A 16,024-nucleotide genomic window follows, 5' to 3' on the forward strand; every position below is an offset into this window, starting at 1 on the left:
TGACAGAGCGGTATCAAGAGTATCTTTAGCTTTGAGCTGCAGGAAGCCTTTTCAAACGCGACTTATTAAAAAATAACAAAAGAACTGGGATGTTGTAAATCGGGAACAAAAACAAAGTTGCTGGAAAAGCTCAGCAGGTCTAGCAGCATCTGTGAAGGTTAAAAAAGAGATCATGTTTCGGGTGCAGTGCCCCTTCCTCAGAGCGACTTTTTAAAACCCCAGGGTCGCTAATGTAACAATCTTTCTCATCCAGTTCTCAGGCTCATTTGTCTCAAAATGCAACATTGTGACGACGATCATTTGCTTCTGACAATGACAACACAAAGCACTGCACATGCTCCAGCTAACAATGGCGTCTGGGTGATTGATGTCAGTGCGGGACCAATATGAGCACAGAGATGCAGTTCAGGGCCGGGCGGAAGTCCCTGCCCTTTTAGCCAATCGGGATGAAAAAGGGGCGGGATCGGTGCAAACCACGTGATCATCCATTAGAGCGGTCCAGAGTCGCTGAGATAACACGGTGTGCAGCTGGATGAACACAGCAGGTCAAGCTGTATCGGAGGAGCAGGAAAGCTGATGTTTCGGGCCTAGCTCCTTCGCTGAGACCAAGATTTGTGCAACGGAGGTAAGAGCAGGACGCGGTAAAGAAAGCAAAACGGCAGAAAGCGGGAGGGGAGTGATATTCGTATGGGTTTGGAAGTTTTACAAACACTTAGTGCACGTCGGAAAACACACACGTTTGAAACTCCCAGACTCATGTTTGCAGAAAACAAATCAATGCCTCAGATGACGATAGGCCCGTGTGACCGCCACCATCTTTATTGGGGGCAATGATCCGCGGGGCGCATGCGCGGCAGCTTTAAAACTTTGGCATGGCCGAGCTCAAGCTGGGCGCATGCGCCGCCGCCTCTGGCTGAAAGTGAGAGAACGAGGTGTGGGGCTGGAGGAACGCAGCAGGACAGGCAGCGTCAGAGGGGCAGGAAAGCTGGCGTTTTCGGGCCTACACCCTTCAGAAATGCGGGAGGGGAAGGGGATTCTGAAATAAATAGGGAGAGAGGGAGAGGCAGGTGGAGAGGAGACAGACAAGTTAAAGAGGTGGGGATGGAGCAGGTAAAAGTGAGTGTAGGTGTGGCGGGGACCTACTCCGTAGGTCAGTCCAGGGAGGATCAACAGGTCAAGTGGTTGGGATGAGGTTAGCAGGTAGGAAATGGGGGTGCAGCTTGAGTTGAGAGGAGGGGATGGGTGAGAGGAAGAACAGGTTAGGGAAGTGGGGATGAGCAGTTGTTTCGTGTGACCTGAGTGTAGAAGTTCTGTAACGTGGTCCCCAAGCCTCTGCTTGGTTTCCCTGATGTAGAGGAGGCCACAAAGGGTAGAGCGGATGCAGTATACCACATGAGCACCTGCATTCCCCATACAGATGGCCTAAAAGCCCTACGCTATTTCCCGTCCTGCAGGTCTGATCAGTACCCCTCCACTGACCACCCCCCCCCCCCCCCCCCCACCTTAGGTGCTTTGCCAAACTCATTCTCACCCTCAACAACTTCTCTATCAACTCCTCCCACACCCTACAGATGAAGAGGGTGGCCATGGGTACCCGCATGGGCCCAAGCTATGCCTGCTTCTTTGTTGGAACAATTCCTCTTCTGTACCTACACTGGCCCTGAGCCCCACCTCTTCCTCCAGTACACAGATGACTGTATCGGCGCTGCCTTGTGCTCCCATGAGGAGCTCGAGCAGTTCGTCCACTTCACCAGTACCTACCACCCCAAACTTTAGTTCACCTGGACCATCTCTAACACCTCTCTCACATTCCTAGACCTCTGTTTCCGTCTTGGACAACCATCTAGAAACCGATATCCATTTCAAGCCCACTGACTCCCACAGCTACCTAGAATACACCTCCTCCCACCCACCATCCTGCAAAAATGCCATCTCCTATTCCCAATTCCTTCACCTCCGCCGCATCTGCTCCCAGGGTTCCACTCCCGTACATCTCAGATGTCCTTGTTTTTGAAGGACCGCAACCCCAGTCCCCACTCACCCCCCCCCCCGGCAGTAATCGAGAACGACCTTCACTGTCTCCTGCATTTTTCAACAACTCCTCCCTCACAGCCCGTCCCTGTAATAACAACCGAAAAAGAATCCCCCTCATCCTCACATCACTCCTCCAATCTCCGGATCAAACGCATCATCCTCTGACACTTCTGCCATCAGCAATCCGACCCCACCATCAAAGACACTTTCCCCTCCCCACCCTTGTCAACATTCCAGAGGGACCGCTCTGTACATGACTCCCTTGTCCGCTCCACACTCCCCTCCAGCCCCACCACACCTGGCACTTTCAACCGCAACTGTAGGAATTGCTGCACCTGCCCCCACACCACCCTCACCCCCATCCCAGGCCCCAAAGAAGACTTTTCACATCAAGCAGATGACTTTTCACATCAAGCAGATGTTCAACTGCACGTCTGCTAATGTGGTATACTGCATCCCCTGTACCTGTTGTGGCCTCCTCTACATCAGGGAAACCAAGCGGAGGCTTGGGGACGGCTTTGCAGAACACCTACGCTTGGTTCGCAATAAACAACTGCACCTCCCAGTCGCGAACCATTTCAACACCCCGTCCTATTCCTCACGACGTGTCCATCCTGGGCCTCTTGCAGTGCCACAGCAATGCCTGCCGAGGGTTGCAGGAACAGCAGCTCATATTCTGCCTGGGAACCCTGCAGCCCAATGGTGTCAATGTGGATTTCACAAGCTTCAAAATCTCCCCTCCTCCAACCACATCCCAAAACTAGCCCAGCTTGTCTCCACCTCCCTAACCTGTTCTTCGTCTCTTGTATATCCTCCTCCTACCTCAAGCTGCATCCCTGTTTCCTACCTACTAACCTCATCCCACCGCCTTGACCTGTTTGTCCTCCCTGGACTGACCTATCACCTCCCTACCTCCCCACCTGTACTCTCCTTCACCTGCTCCATGCCTGCCTCTTTGACTTGTCTGTTTCCTCTCCACCTATCTTCTCTCTCCATCTTCAATCTGTCTCCCCCTCTCTCCCTATTTAGTTCAGAATCCTCTTCCCCTCCCCCGATTTCTGATGAAGGGTCTAGGCCCGAAACGTTACCTATGCTGCTCCTCTGATGCTCCTTGGCCTGCTGTGTTCATCCAGCTCCGCCCCTTGTTGTCTCGGATTCTCCAACATCCGCAGTTCCCATTATCTCTTATCCAAGTGTTTGTTTCTTCTGGATTTCTTTCCCAGAGTGTGGGATCATAGCAGCTCGCACTGCTCCTACTCAGGTCTGTGCTCCCTGATCACCTTTGTCGGTGTCAGTCTCTAATGATGGGTATATTTGATCTCTGCAGTATTTTATAGTTAATTCCTTTAGCTTTTTTGTAAATAAATTTTCCACTGCTGCCCACCCCCTCACCATCTGCTGCTGTTTTACCAGATTAATTTTTGAATGGTATCTTTCACAGCCAGGAAATATTTCCCAGAAAGAGAGTGCATTTTTCTTCCATTTCAGACCAACAAATTCGACAGCATTTTTATTCTCGTCATTCATTTTGCACTTCTGCAACATTTACTGTTTCTCCTTCCACAGATACCAGCGATCGTTGCCAAAGCCCTGTTACCTGTGGAGAAGGTGATATTTAACTTTTGTGTGCTGCTGCAGTTCGTATGATGAAGGTGCTCCCACAATGCGGCCGTTTGAGAAGTTTCAGCTCGGTCATCTAGCGATACTGAAGAGCTGATGGTGTGTCCAAATCAACAAACAATTTGTATTGTTATCATGTTTTAGAATTTCACAAAAATATTATCCAGTAACTTTTGACATAAGGCCATATTAGATCAGGTGACCAAAAAGTTACCAAATTTGCAGGTTTTCCTGACTCCTTAAAGAAGGAAAGCAAACCTAAGAGGCTTATCATAGGAATTCCAGACCATGTTGCCTGGCAACTGTAGAAACAGCCTCCAGTCGTGAAGCAATGACAAAGCGCATTGTTGGAGTCTGAAACTAAATGAATTGTCGAAGCCTTGAAGGTTGTGTAGTGCAGGGAGATAGGGCTCATCACAGCCAGGAATTAAATCAAGGATGAGAATTTTAAATTGTTGCTTATGAATAGGAGCCTTTGTGGGTCAGGGAGCACAGCAGTGATGGTGAACAGGTCTTGGTACAAATGAACTTGTGTGCAGCAGAATTTTAGGTATTCTTGAGGTTTCAGGGCCGTTGAATGTGGGAGGCTGACTGGCAGTGTGTTTGGATAGTTAAGTCTAGAGGTAACACAGGAATAGATGAGAGGTTCAGCAAATGAGCTGAAACTGAGGTGTTGTTGTTGGGTCATTGTCACTGAAGTGAAAATAAGTGGTTTTTGTGCAGGGCTCTGCTGTTTCCCCTCACCTCACATCGGGGATTCAGCTGCTTGTGAATTTGTGGATCAAGTCTGTCATAAAATCAGGAACCGAGTGCCCGCCGTGACCCAAACTGGGTGTCACTGAGCAGGTTACTGCTGAGTAAGTGCTGCTGAATACTGCTGTTGACAACACCTTCCATCACTTTACTGACGATAGAGAGTAGACTGCTTGAGGGGAAATTGGTCGGGTTGGATTTGCTGTGTTTTTGTGCTGAACAGACCTGGGCCATTTTCCAAATTGGCAGTAGATGCCAGTGCTGTAGCAGGACTGAAACAGTTTGGCTTGGTGGCTAGCAAGCTCTAGAGCACGAGTCATCGGTACTATTGCCAGTGTTGTCAGGACCCATAACCTTTGCACAATTCTTCCATTTATTGATATTATTTGAAATGAATCAAATTGGATGAAAAATCACATCTCTGATGTTGGGGACCTCTGGAGAAGGCTGAGATGGATCATCCAGTTGACACTTCTGGCTTAAGATTGCTGCAGACTTGTCTTTTGCATGGATAGGTTGGGCTCCTCTGTCAGTAAGGATGGGGATTTTTGGCATGCTTCCTCCAGTGAGTTGTTTAATTGTTCGTCACCATTCACGACTGGGTGTGACAGAACTGCAGAGCTTACATCTCATCTATTGGTTATGGGGTGGCTTAGCTCTAACTCTTGCTGCTTATGGTATTTAGCATGCAGGTAGTCCTGTTTGGTAGTTTTACCAGGTTGGCACCTTATTTTTAAGTCTGCCTTGTGCTGTTCTTGGCATGTACTCCGATACTATTCCATTCAACCAGTGTTTGTCTCCTGGGTCAATGGCAATGGCTGACTGTAGGGTATGCTGGGCCATGAGGTTACAGATTGTGCTGGAGAAGGTCTGCTACTGTTGTAGTCTCTCTCAAAGCCTCTTAGATATCAGGTTTGGAGTTCCTGTGTCTCTTCCTTTCAGCCAAAGTTCGTGCCACCCAACGCAATGGGGGGGGGGGTATTATCAAGTTTAAGATGAGGCTTTGTTTCCACAGGAGTGTGCGGTGGGCGCTGTTATCAATTCTGTCACGGACAGATGCCTCTGCAGCTGGGAAATTGGTGATGATGAGATCAGCTATGTTTTCCCCGTTTGGTGCGTCACCACCTGCTGCAGTCCCAGCCAGGCAGCTTTGTCCTTTAGGACCCGACTAGCCTGATTGGTAATCCTCCTGCAAATTACTCCTGAAGGTGGACATTGAGTACATTTAGTGCTGTTCACACTCTCAGTGCTTTCTCCAAGAGCTGTTCAACATGGAGGAGTTTTTGTTTATTAAAATTCACTCTTGGGATGTGGAAATTGCTGGCTGCACCAGCATTTATTACCTGGAAGGCAATAAAGTCAACCACATCGCTATGTTTTGGAGTCACATGTCATCCAGACCAGGTAAGGATGGCAAATTTCCTGAAAGGACATAAGCGAACCAGATGGGTCTTTCCTGATAATTGGCAACAGTTTCATGGTCATCAGTAGACTCTTAATTTCAGATCATTATTTAATTCAATTTTCACCATCTGCCATGGCAGGATTCGAACCCAGGTCCCCAGAATGTTATCTCGGTCTCTGGATCAATAATCTAGCGATAATACTGCTGCCGATTTATCAACAGAGGGAGGATGGTACATCGTAATCAGCAGGAGCCATGAGACTTCCAGGCGTCAGAGTCAATGCTGAGTACTCCCAGGTCAAATAATCTGGTCGGAATAGCACTGTGCTATTCCCCTGAATCAACTGTGGACCCCCACAAGGAATAATGTGCAGCAGGAACAATGCACAGTTATCCTTGGCCCGGAGGAGGGGATGTTGTGAATTTCTAACCAGACTGTCAGTGATGTATTTTATGAATTTGTGTTACAGAGTATTACAAGTGGACTTTCAGGTGGGAAGCTCAATAATTGTAACACGAAACTGACAGAATTACTTAATTCATCAGCACCTGGATATTCTCATTGTGTTCCTGCTCGTTCCCACTTGCCATGTAAAATTTCTCTCTTATTACTCCATTCTCTCAATAGATCTTTCCTACGACTTTCAATATATGTCCTGTAGTCCTTTCTTATGGCCAGTTGAGTGTACATTTTGCCATCCTAATGTTTATCTTTTGTAAACACTACCTATTAAGGTCCCCTCAAAATCCTTTGTTAAAAGGAGATCAATCTTAGTTTCTCCAAGCACCTGATTCTCCAATGACTTTTTGTTTCCTGTGTGTAAGGCACTCATCCGGATTGTGTTGGCACATTTTCCACTTCCCTGCATGAGTACAGCCCCAACAATATTAAAGAAAGGTAACATCCTCCAGGTGAAGCACTGTCAGAGTGGTGTCACATCCACCACATTCAACATTCCCCTCTACACCACCGAAGGAAAGTGGCATCACTGTGCCAAAGGTAAAGTCACCGTAGTCCTACCTGACCATAGGGCTGGTTTAACCTGAAGATTACCACACCCCAGGCGAGGGGAGAGGTTGAGAAGCAGAGTCCATCTATTGTAGATGGTTATTCTCAATATGTACCAGCAATGTCTAAGTCACATGAAATTATAATAACAGCCCTAACCATGCAACTAAAAACCCCCTCCCTACAAACCATTCTGTTAAATCTCCTCTGCCCCCTATCAGGGACCCTCCCGTCCTTCACAGTGTGTGTGGGATCTTTGGTTTGCACAGACTCAGCTCGTCTCTGTTCCTGTCTGTGATGTCATCATGCTGTGACAATGGCACTGAACCTCACTGTCTGTGAGGGTGGTAGGCACCGAGATCCTCATAGCGTTTAAGGCATATTTAGATACACACTTTTGTGATGCCAACGCAGACAAGTCTATGGGCTAAGTTCTGGAAAATTAGATTAGAACGGTTAGGTGATTTTTAACCGGCACTGGCTGGATGGGCCACAAAGTCTTTTTCTGTACTGTAGACCTCCGAGGCAGTTCACATAGGAAGATACCCAGCAATATTTCAAGTCATTTCAGAATATGAGCTATTAGAATAAATGTCTCATGATTGGTCAGTATTTTCGGGAGAAAAGGGAGGTATAGACGTAATGCGGTTTACCTCAATTCTGGGGCCTGAAGCCCAGGAAAGTGAAAGCACCGCCATCAAGTGGTTGTATAAAAATAAGGATTGTATCAGAGGAAAGAAATATCCTTCTTGTATCATCCATTTGTGAGGCGGGACGATATTAGAGACAGGAAGGGTTCTGAGACTGGAGAAGACTACAAAAATAGGGAAAAGTGAGCTTGGAAGAGATTACAGAAAGGGGGAAGATTGTGAGGCTGGAGGAGACCTCAGACAAAGAGAGATTTGTGAGGCTGAAGACAATTATAGAGCTAAAGAAGTTTGTGATAATGGGAACTGCAGATGCTGTAGAATCCAAGATAATGAAATGTGAGGCTGGATGAACACGGCAGGCCCAGCAGCATCTCAGGATCACAAAAGCTGACGTTTCGGGCCTAGACCCTTCTTCAGAGAGGGGGATGGGGTGAGGGTTTTGGAATAAATAGGGAGAGAGGGGGAGGCGGACCGAAGATGGAGAGGAAAGTATAGGTGGGGAGTTAGGGAGGGGATAGGTCAGTCCAGGGAAGACGGACAGCTCAAGGAGGTGGGATGAGGTTGGTAGGTAGGAGATGGAGGTGCGGCTTGGGGTGGGAGGAAGGGACGGGTGAGAGGAAGAACAGGTTAGGGAGGTAGAGACAGGTTGGACTGGTTATGGGATGCAGTGGGTGGAGGGGAAGAGCTGGGCTGGTTGTGTGACGCAGTGGGGGGAGGGGATGAACTGGGCTGGTTTTGGGATGCGGTGGGGGAAGGGGAGATTTTGAAGCTGGTGAAGTCCACATTGATACCATTGGGCCGCAGGGTTCCCAAGCGGAATGAGTTGCTGTTCCTGCAACCTTCGGGTGGCATCATTGTGGCACTGCAGGAGGCCCATGATGGACATGTCATCTAAAGAATGGGAGGGGGAGTGGAAATGGTTTGCGACTGGGAGGTGCAGTTGTTTATTGTGAACCGAGCGGAGGTGTTCTGTAAAGCGGTCCCCAAGCCTCTGCTTGGTTTCCCCAATGTAGAGGAAGCCACACCGGGTACAGTGGATGCAGTATACCACATTGGCAGATGTGCAGGTGAACCTCTGCTTAATGTGGAAAGTCATCTTGGGGCCTGGGATAGGGGTGAGGGAGGAGGTGTGGGGGCAAGTCTAGCATTTCCTGTGGTTGCAGGGGAAGGTGCTGGGTGTGGTGGGTTTGGAGGGCAGTGTGGAGCGAACAAGGGAGTCACGGAGAGAGTGGTCTCTCTGGAAAGCAGACGGGTGGGGATGGAAAAATGTCTTGGGCGGTGGGGTCGGATTGTAGATAGCGGAAGTGTCGGAGGATGATGCGTTGTATGCAGAAGTTGGTGGGGTGGTGTGTGAGAACGAGGGGATCCTCTTGGGGCGGTTGTGGCGGGGGCGGGCTGTGAGGGATGTGTTGCGGGAAATGCGGGAGACGCGGTCAAGGGCGTTCTCGACCACTGTCGGGGGAACGTTGCGGTCCTTGAAGAACTTGGACATCTGGGATGTGCGGGAGTGGAATGCTTCATCGTGGGAGCAGTTTGTGGGCTGGAGGAGATTAGAGATAAGGTGGTTTGTGAGACTGGAGGAATCTGAATAGATGGTGTGAGTTATGAGGCTAGTGGGGGATTCTAACGATAGGCAGGTCGTGAGGCTGGAGAGGGATTCCAGGGATGCGAAGCGTGTTGAGGCTCGAGGGTGATGCCTGCAGTAATGCAGGTAGTGAGGCTCGAGGGCATGATCGGGTGGGTAGTGAGGTTTGAGGTATGATTCCTGCAATAGGGAGGGTGGTGAGGCTCCAGGGCGGATTATCATCCAAACAGCACAGTGGTGTACTTACAGCAGATGGAGTGCAGCAGTAATAGAAAGTACCACTTTCTCAAAATTGAATAAAAATGGGCAATCAATATTAGTCTGTGCCGCAAAGACCACATCCCATAAGTCAATTAAAATTATGGTGGGTCTCTGGTTTGGAGAGAGCTAACAGAAGTTGAGAGAATTTTCCATTGTAGTAGTAATGTTTGGTAACCATAGAATACAACATTCAGCTAATTGGCAAATAATGCAGGGTGAAAATGTGAAGATTGTTTGTTTGACTCAGCAAGTTCCCAGGATCTGGAACAGTCTGAATGGCAGCTGGATGCAGATTTAGCAGTTATTCTCAGAAGAGAGTTGGGATTTAACTTTTCAAGGAATGATGGACAAATGGCGGGGGAATTGGGTCAGATTTGCAGCACCTCCCAGAGTGAGAGTGAAGCCTTTGACAGGGTTCCACATGGTAGACTGATGAGTAAAGTTAGATCTCACGTGATTCAGGAAGAGCTCGCTAATTGGAAGCGGAATTGGCTTAGTTGTCAGAGAGAATGTGGTGTTGGGGGATTTTTCAGAGTGGAGTTCTGTGACCAGTGTGTTCCACAGCAATCGGTGCAGGGGCCACTTTTGTTTCTCATTTAGATTAATGATTTGGATGAGAATTTAAGGGACAAGATTAGTAAGTTTGCAGATGATACTAGAATTAGTGGTTAGTGAAGGTTATCTAAGATGACAGCGAGATCTTGTTGAATTATGTCAATGAGTTGAGTGGAGGATGAAGTTCAATTTGAATAAATGTGAGATATTGTATTTCGGTAAAATGAACAAGGGTAGGACTTGTACAATTGATGGTTGCACCCAGGGTAGAGTTGTGGCACAGAGAAATGCTGAGATTCAGGTACATACTACTTTGAAGTTTATGTAGACAAGTAGTCAGGCTGGTTAATATGTTGTTTAGCACACTTGCCTTCATTGCTCAGACCTCTGAGTCTCAGTTGGGATGTTGTGTTGAGGTTGTATACGACATTGTTTAGGCTTCATTTGAGGTATTGTGTGCAGCTCTGGTTGCCCTGTTACAGGAAGGACATTATTATTAAACTGGAGACAGTTCAGAATAGACTTGCTGGGATGTTGCCAGGATTGGAGGGCTTGATTCTCAAATAGACAGCCAAAGCTAGGACTTTTCTCACTGCAGCATAACGGGTTAAGGAGTGACCTTAGAGGTTCATAAAATCATGAGGGCACAGATTATGTGAATAGCAAGGGTTTATTCCCAAGGTTGGGTGATTTCAAGACAAGGGGACATGTGTGTAAGGTGAGAGGAGAAAGACATATTTAAAAAGACATGAGGGATATTTTTATTCTTATGGAGTTGTCCATGTGTGGAATGAACTTTCAGGAGGTGGTAGATACAGGTACAGTCACGTTGTTTAAAAGACATTTGAATAAAGACATAGATAAGAGGGGTTTAGAGGAGTATATGCCAGATGCAGGCAGATGTGATCAGTTTAAATATAAAACTTATACATTTCAAAATTCTAAGTATGTATTAAATTGAAGTAAGGCTAACTTTGACATTATTGGGCAGGAACTTCCAAAAGATGATCGGGAGAGGTAATATGCAGGTCAGGGAATGCTTGGAAAGTGGGAGGCCCTCAAAACTAAAATAAGGAGAGCCCAGGCACAATATGTTTCTGTTCATGTGAAGGGCAACGCTGGTAAATGTAGGGGATACGGGATGACTGGAGAAATTGAGGCTCTGGTCAAGAAAAAGAAGGCAGCACATGTCAGGTATTGACAACAGGAATTGGGTCAATCCCTCGAAGTATAGGGGCAGTAGGAGTATACTCGAGGGAAATCAGGACGGCAAAAAGGAGACATGAGCTATCTTTGGCAAATTGAGTTAAGGGAAATCCCAAGAGATTCTGAAACTTCATTTGGGACAAAAAAGCAACTAGGGAGAAAATAGGGCGCCTTTTAAAGATCAACAAGGCTGTCTGTGTGGAACTGCAGGCTGAGATCGTGAATGAGTATTTCACATTAGTATTTACTGCAGAGAAGGATATGGAAGGGAGAAAGCTTGGAAACATACATCGTGAGTCGTGAGAAGTATCTCTATTACAGAGATCTAGGTGCTGGATGTCTTAAAATGCATAAAGGTGGATAGGTCCCTGGCACCTGATCAGGTGTTACACTCAAACTCTGGGAGAAGCTGGGGAAATAATTGTTGGCCCCTTGCTGCGGTATTTGTATCACTGACACTAGTGAAGTGCCAGAAGGCCGGGTGGCTAATGTGGTGCCATTCTTTAAGGAAAAGCCAGAGGACCATCGACCGTTGAGCCTGATGTCAGTGGTGGGTAAATTGCTGGAGGGGATTCAGAGGGACTGGATTTGCATGTGTTTAGAGAAGAAAAGACTGATTAGGGATAGTCAACATGGCTTTGTGAGTAGGAAATCTTGTCTCACTTAATTGATTGAGTTTATTTGAAGAAGTGACAAAGAAGATTGAAGAAGGCAAAGCAGTGAACACTGTCTATATGGACTTCAGCAAGGCATTCACCAGAGCTCCACATGATGGACTGGTTAGCAAGATTAGATCAAATGGGATCCAGGGAGAGTTAGCTATTTGAAACAAAATTGGCTTGAAGGTAGGAAACAGGATCATGGTGGGTTGGGGGGGAGCGGATTCATTCTAGAGGACTATGAACAGCAGTGTGCTGCAAGGATCGGTGCTGGGTCCACTGCTTTTTTTATCATTGATGCAAATCATGTGGAATGAATATTGGAGGAATGGTTAGTAAGTTTGCAGATGACGCTAAAATTGTTGTAGTAGACAGCAAAGGAGTTTACCTCCAAGTGCAATGGGAACGTAATCAGATGGGTTGATGGGCTAAGGAGTGATAGAAATAAGTTTTTAGTTCAGATAAATGTGAGCGATTGCATTATGGTAATTGTGATCAGCGCAGGACTTAAACAGTTAATGATGAGGCCCTGGGGATTGTTATGTAACAGAAACTCCTTGGGGTGCATGTGCACAGTTCCTTGAAGGTGAATTGCAGGTACAGAAGGTAGTGAAGATGATATTTGCTGTGCTGCATTTATTGGTCAGTGCATTGAGTGTAGGAGTTGGGAGGTCATGTTATAGGCTGAGCAAGGCATTGATGATGCTGCTTTTGGAATACTGTGTTCAGTTCTGGTCTCCCTGCTATAGGAATGATGCTGTCAAACTTAGCAGGGTGCAGAAAAGATTTACAAGAATGTTGCAAGAGGTGGAAGTTTTGAGCTGTAGGGAGAGGTTGAATATGCTGGGGCTATTTTCCCTGAAGCATTGAAGGCTGACTGGTGACCTTTATAGACGTTGTTAAAATTATGGTGGGCGTAGGGTGAGTGGCCAAGATTGTTTCTCCAGGTTAGGGGAGACTAGAACTAATAACACTGGCTTAAGCTGAGAACCAAAAGAACTGCAGATTTTGTAAATCTGAAAAAAAAAACAAAGTTGCTGGAAAAGCTCAGCAGGTTTGGCAGCATCTCTGGAGGAGAGAAGAGTTTCGGATTCTGAGGAAGGGTCACCGGTCCCAAAATGTTAACTTTTTTTCCCTCCTCCACAGATGCTACCAGGCCTGCTGAGCTTTTCCAGCAAATTTTGTTTTTTTAAAGGGAAAGTGGGTGGTGCTTGTGTAGAATGAGCTGCCAGAGGGACTGGTGGAAGCTGGTACAGTTACCCATCCAGATACCTTTTAAATGTTGTATGTGAATAGGAAGGGTGTAGCAGAATATAGGTCAAATGCTTGCAAATGGGATTAGATTAATTTGGGATATCTGGTCAGCGTGGACAACTGGGACAAAAGGGATTGTTTTGTGCTGTACAACTCTGACGAAGCATTCTTTTTTGTTTTCATTTCAGATTTCCACAATTTTACTTCTGCACTATTCTTAGTCTTTCAGAGGGATCAAAAGATTGAGTTACAGATCTATACAATGACTGTCCTTCCTCCCTGGCTCTCCCACCTCTCTCTTTTGGTAGTTTGATGCAAACACTGACTGGATCCCTTACCTGGAGGATATTTGTGAATGAATTTGTTCTAATGGTGATCTAGCATATTCCCCAAGTGTTGCTCCACACATGTCCAGAGAATTTCTCAGTTTCACAATGTGTGTGTCCTTCTGGTTTCTTACTCGCTACACTTACTTTCTGTTTGAAAGTATAGTCTGCAGTCGGACAATTCAAACTGTTCCACATCCAGGTCTGACAGTCACTTTGTTTATCACAAACCCAATTTTCTCAGGATTTTGAACATTGAAGGAAAAAGCAGCACTCATAGTGGGGAGAAAAGCACATGGTGTGTATGTTGAAGAGTCTGTGAAGATTCATCTGAAATGTCCAAACACCAGTGCAGTGACACTGGGAGAGAGTGTGGAAATGTGCAGATTGCAGGAAGGAATTTCTTCATCGATCCCAGCTAGAAACTGACCACCAGAGGCACACTGGAGAGAGACCATTGACCTGTTCTGCATGAGGGAAAGGCTTTGCTGACTGGAATTCCCCACTGATACACCAGCGAGTTCACTCTGGGGAGAGACCTTTCATGAGCTCTGAGTGTGGGAAGGGATTCATTGTCATCCAAACTGTTAACACACCAGCGAGTTCACAGACAACCACAGTTGAAGGACTTTGCTGTCACTCTCACTAGCAAATGAACCATGGTTTTGGGCTGTTTGTACAGATGTTACTGATCCCTGCTCAATTAAAGGTGCTGGTATTGTGAATAAAATGTCACACTAACAGTTGTGTAAGGTAGAGCTTGGAAATAGTCACGTTGTCACAACACATCGACACATTCACACTGACTAAAGACTATCCACCTGCACGATATGTGAAAAGGGATTTCCTCGTTTATCAGGACTGGTTAACTACCAGCAAATTTCTGAATAAGTTGATTTGGTTTCAATATAGCTAACAGTAGAATCAAAAATAGTATCAGTGATAATGGGAACTGCAGATGCTGGAGAATCCAAGACAACAAAATGTGGAGCTGGATGAACACAGCAGGCCAAGCAGCATCTCAGGAGCACAAAAGCTGACTTTTCAGGCCTAGAGAAGGGACAAGGCCTGAAACGTCAGCTTTTGTGCTCCTGAGATGCTGCTCGGCCTGCTGTGTTCATCCAGCTCCACACATTTGTTATAGTAGATTCAAAAACCATGTGTTTTGGGCTTGTTTCTGGAGATCAGAGAATCCCTCCAGTATGGGAGCAGACCACTTAGCCCATCAAGTCCGCACTGACCTGACGAAGAGTGTCTAACCCAGACACTGTCTGCGTGAGTTTCCTCCAGATGCTCTGGTTTCAGTCCAAAAATGTGCAAATTATGTAGATTGACTATGCTAAATTGCCCACAGTATCTTGTGTGCAAATTGCAGGGATAGGGTACGGTGTGAGACTGGTTGGGATGCTCTTTGGAGGGTTGGTATTGACTGAATGGCCATCTTCCACACTGTAGGAATTCTGTGATGAATTCAATGGCCCTTTATTTGTTAGATAGGTCTGCGCACCTTTACAGTGACGGATTCTGTTGCTCTCCACAGATGTTTGTTTATTGGAAACAAGGTAATCTTTCATTTTGTAGATTAAAAATCAAAGGAAAGTTTTAAATCCAAACATAGGATTGGGATGAGTCATGTCCTATAATCCCTGATTGCATTTTCCCAGTCGCCTGTGAAACCTGGTGACCGCTGTGACTCTGCCTGGGGGCATTGCAGTCTCTTCAGCTCTTTACCTGGTGTCCATAGCAGCGATGGATCTCATGATGGAAACATAAACCAAGACATTGTGTGATTCCTAGTACGTATTTTCTATTTAGTCTTCTGTCCATCACTTCCCTAGAGCCTGAGATACTGGTCCGGGGACCTAGGTGTGAATCCATCTGGAAATAAGAATTTGATGATGACTGTCAATCCATTGTCTTTCTTGGAAAAAACCCATCTGTTCACTGATGGCCTTTAGGGAAGGAAACTGCCATTCTTATACAGTGATGTGATCAGCCCATGAATGAATTTTTTAAAAAAAATTAAAAAAAACTCCTGCAAATACGTTTAACTCTCTCTTAATTTATTTGACAGCTGACAGTTCAAACTGCTTGATGGTCACTTTCTCTTTTGATCAAGTTGTGGCCATTTCGTGGTTGAAACCATAGTTATTCTCGTACTAACAGTGCATGCTCTGACATGCCACTTATGAACCAGACATCCAAGTTGACCATATCCTGATGCTGTGTACCATGAAAGCGAAATTCTTCACCATCTTATCTACTTGTGTTGCTATTTCAGGGAGCTATGGACTTGAACCTCCCGAAAACCTAGAGAATTTCATCAAACTGACCTCCAATGGCAGGAATGGAGAGGGTCAGCTTGGATTGATGAACATAATTCAGGCTCAACAAGTCTATTGCAGCATTTTGAGAATAATTAGTAGTGAGTGTGGCCACCTCTCTGTACTGTAGTGATACAGATTCCCTGATCCTGATTGCCCCAAATGGCTGACTGACAGTGTCAAAGTCCCTGGGCTGATATCGAATGATTCCTTGGACATGCTGTGTCAGGATCCCCTGACTGAATCCTGTCTCCCTTGCCCTGACTGAGAACTGTTTCCCTGAGACTTGTAGATGTGACCATTTGGTTGAAAAAAATGCATTAGTTGCCACAGCTGCTGACCAGCCCTTGACTGACTGCTGGTAATAACAATGCTAAGCTGCC

At 46.3% G+C, this 16,024-nt stretch overlaps 1 protein-coding gene and 1 long non-coding RNA gene across 2 annotated transcripts in view; one reads left to right on the top strand and one right to left on the bottom strand.

Moving 5' to 3' along the window:
* Positions 1-16,024, bottom strand: part of LOC132209895 (ral guanine nucleotide dissociation stimulator-like 1) — a 48,659-nt gene that overhangs the window by 18,261 nt on the left and 14,374 nt on the right. The window lies entirely within an intron of this gene.
* On the top strand, positions 478-14,322 carry LOC132209916 (uncharacterized). The gene is made up of 3 exons (XR_009446091.1): positions 478-625; positions 3,601-3,753; positions 13,180-14,322. It is a non-coding gene; the product is annotated as an uncharacterized LOC132209916 (long non-coding RNA).

The sequence above is a fragment of the Stegostoma tigrinum genome, chromosome 8 (genome assembly GCF_030684315.1).
Source record: "Stegostoma tigrinum isolate sSteTig4 chromosome 8, sSteTig4.hap1, whole genome shotgun sequence".
Lineage (NCBI taxonomy): Eukaryota > Metazoa > Chordata > Chondrichthyes > Orectolobiformes > Stegostomatidae > Stegostoma > Stegostoma tigrinum.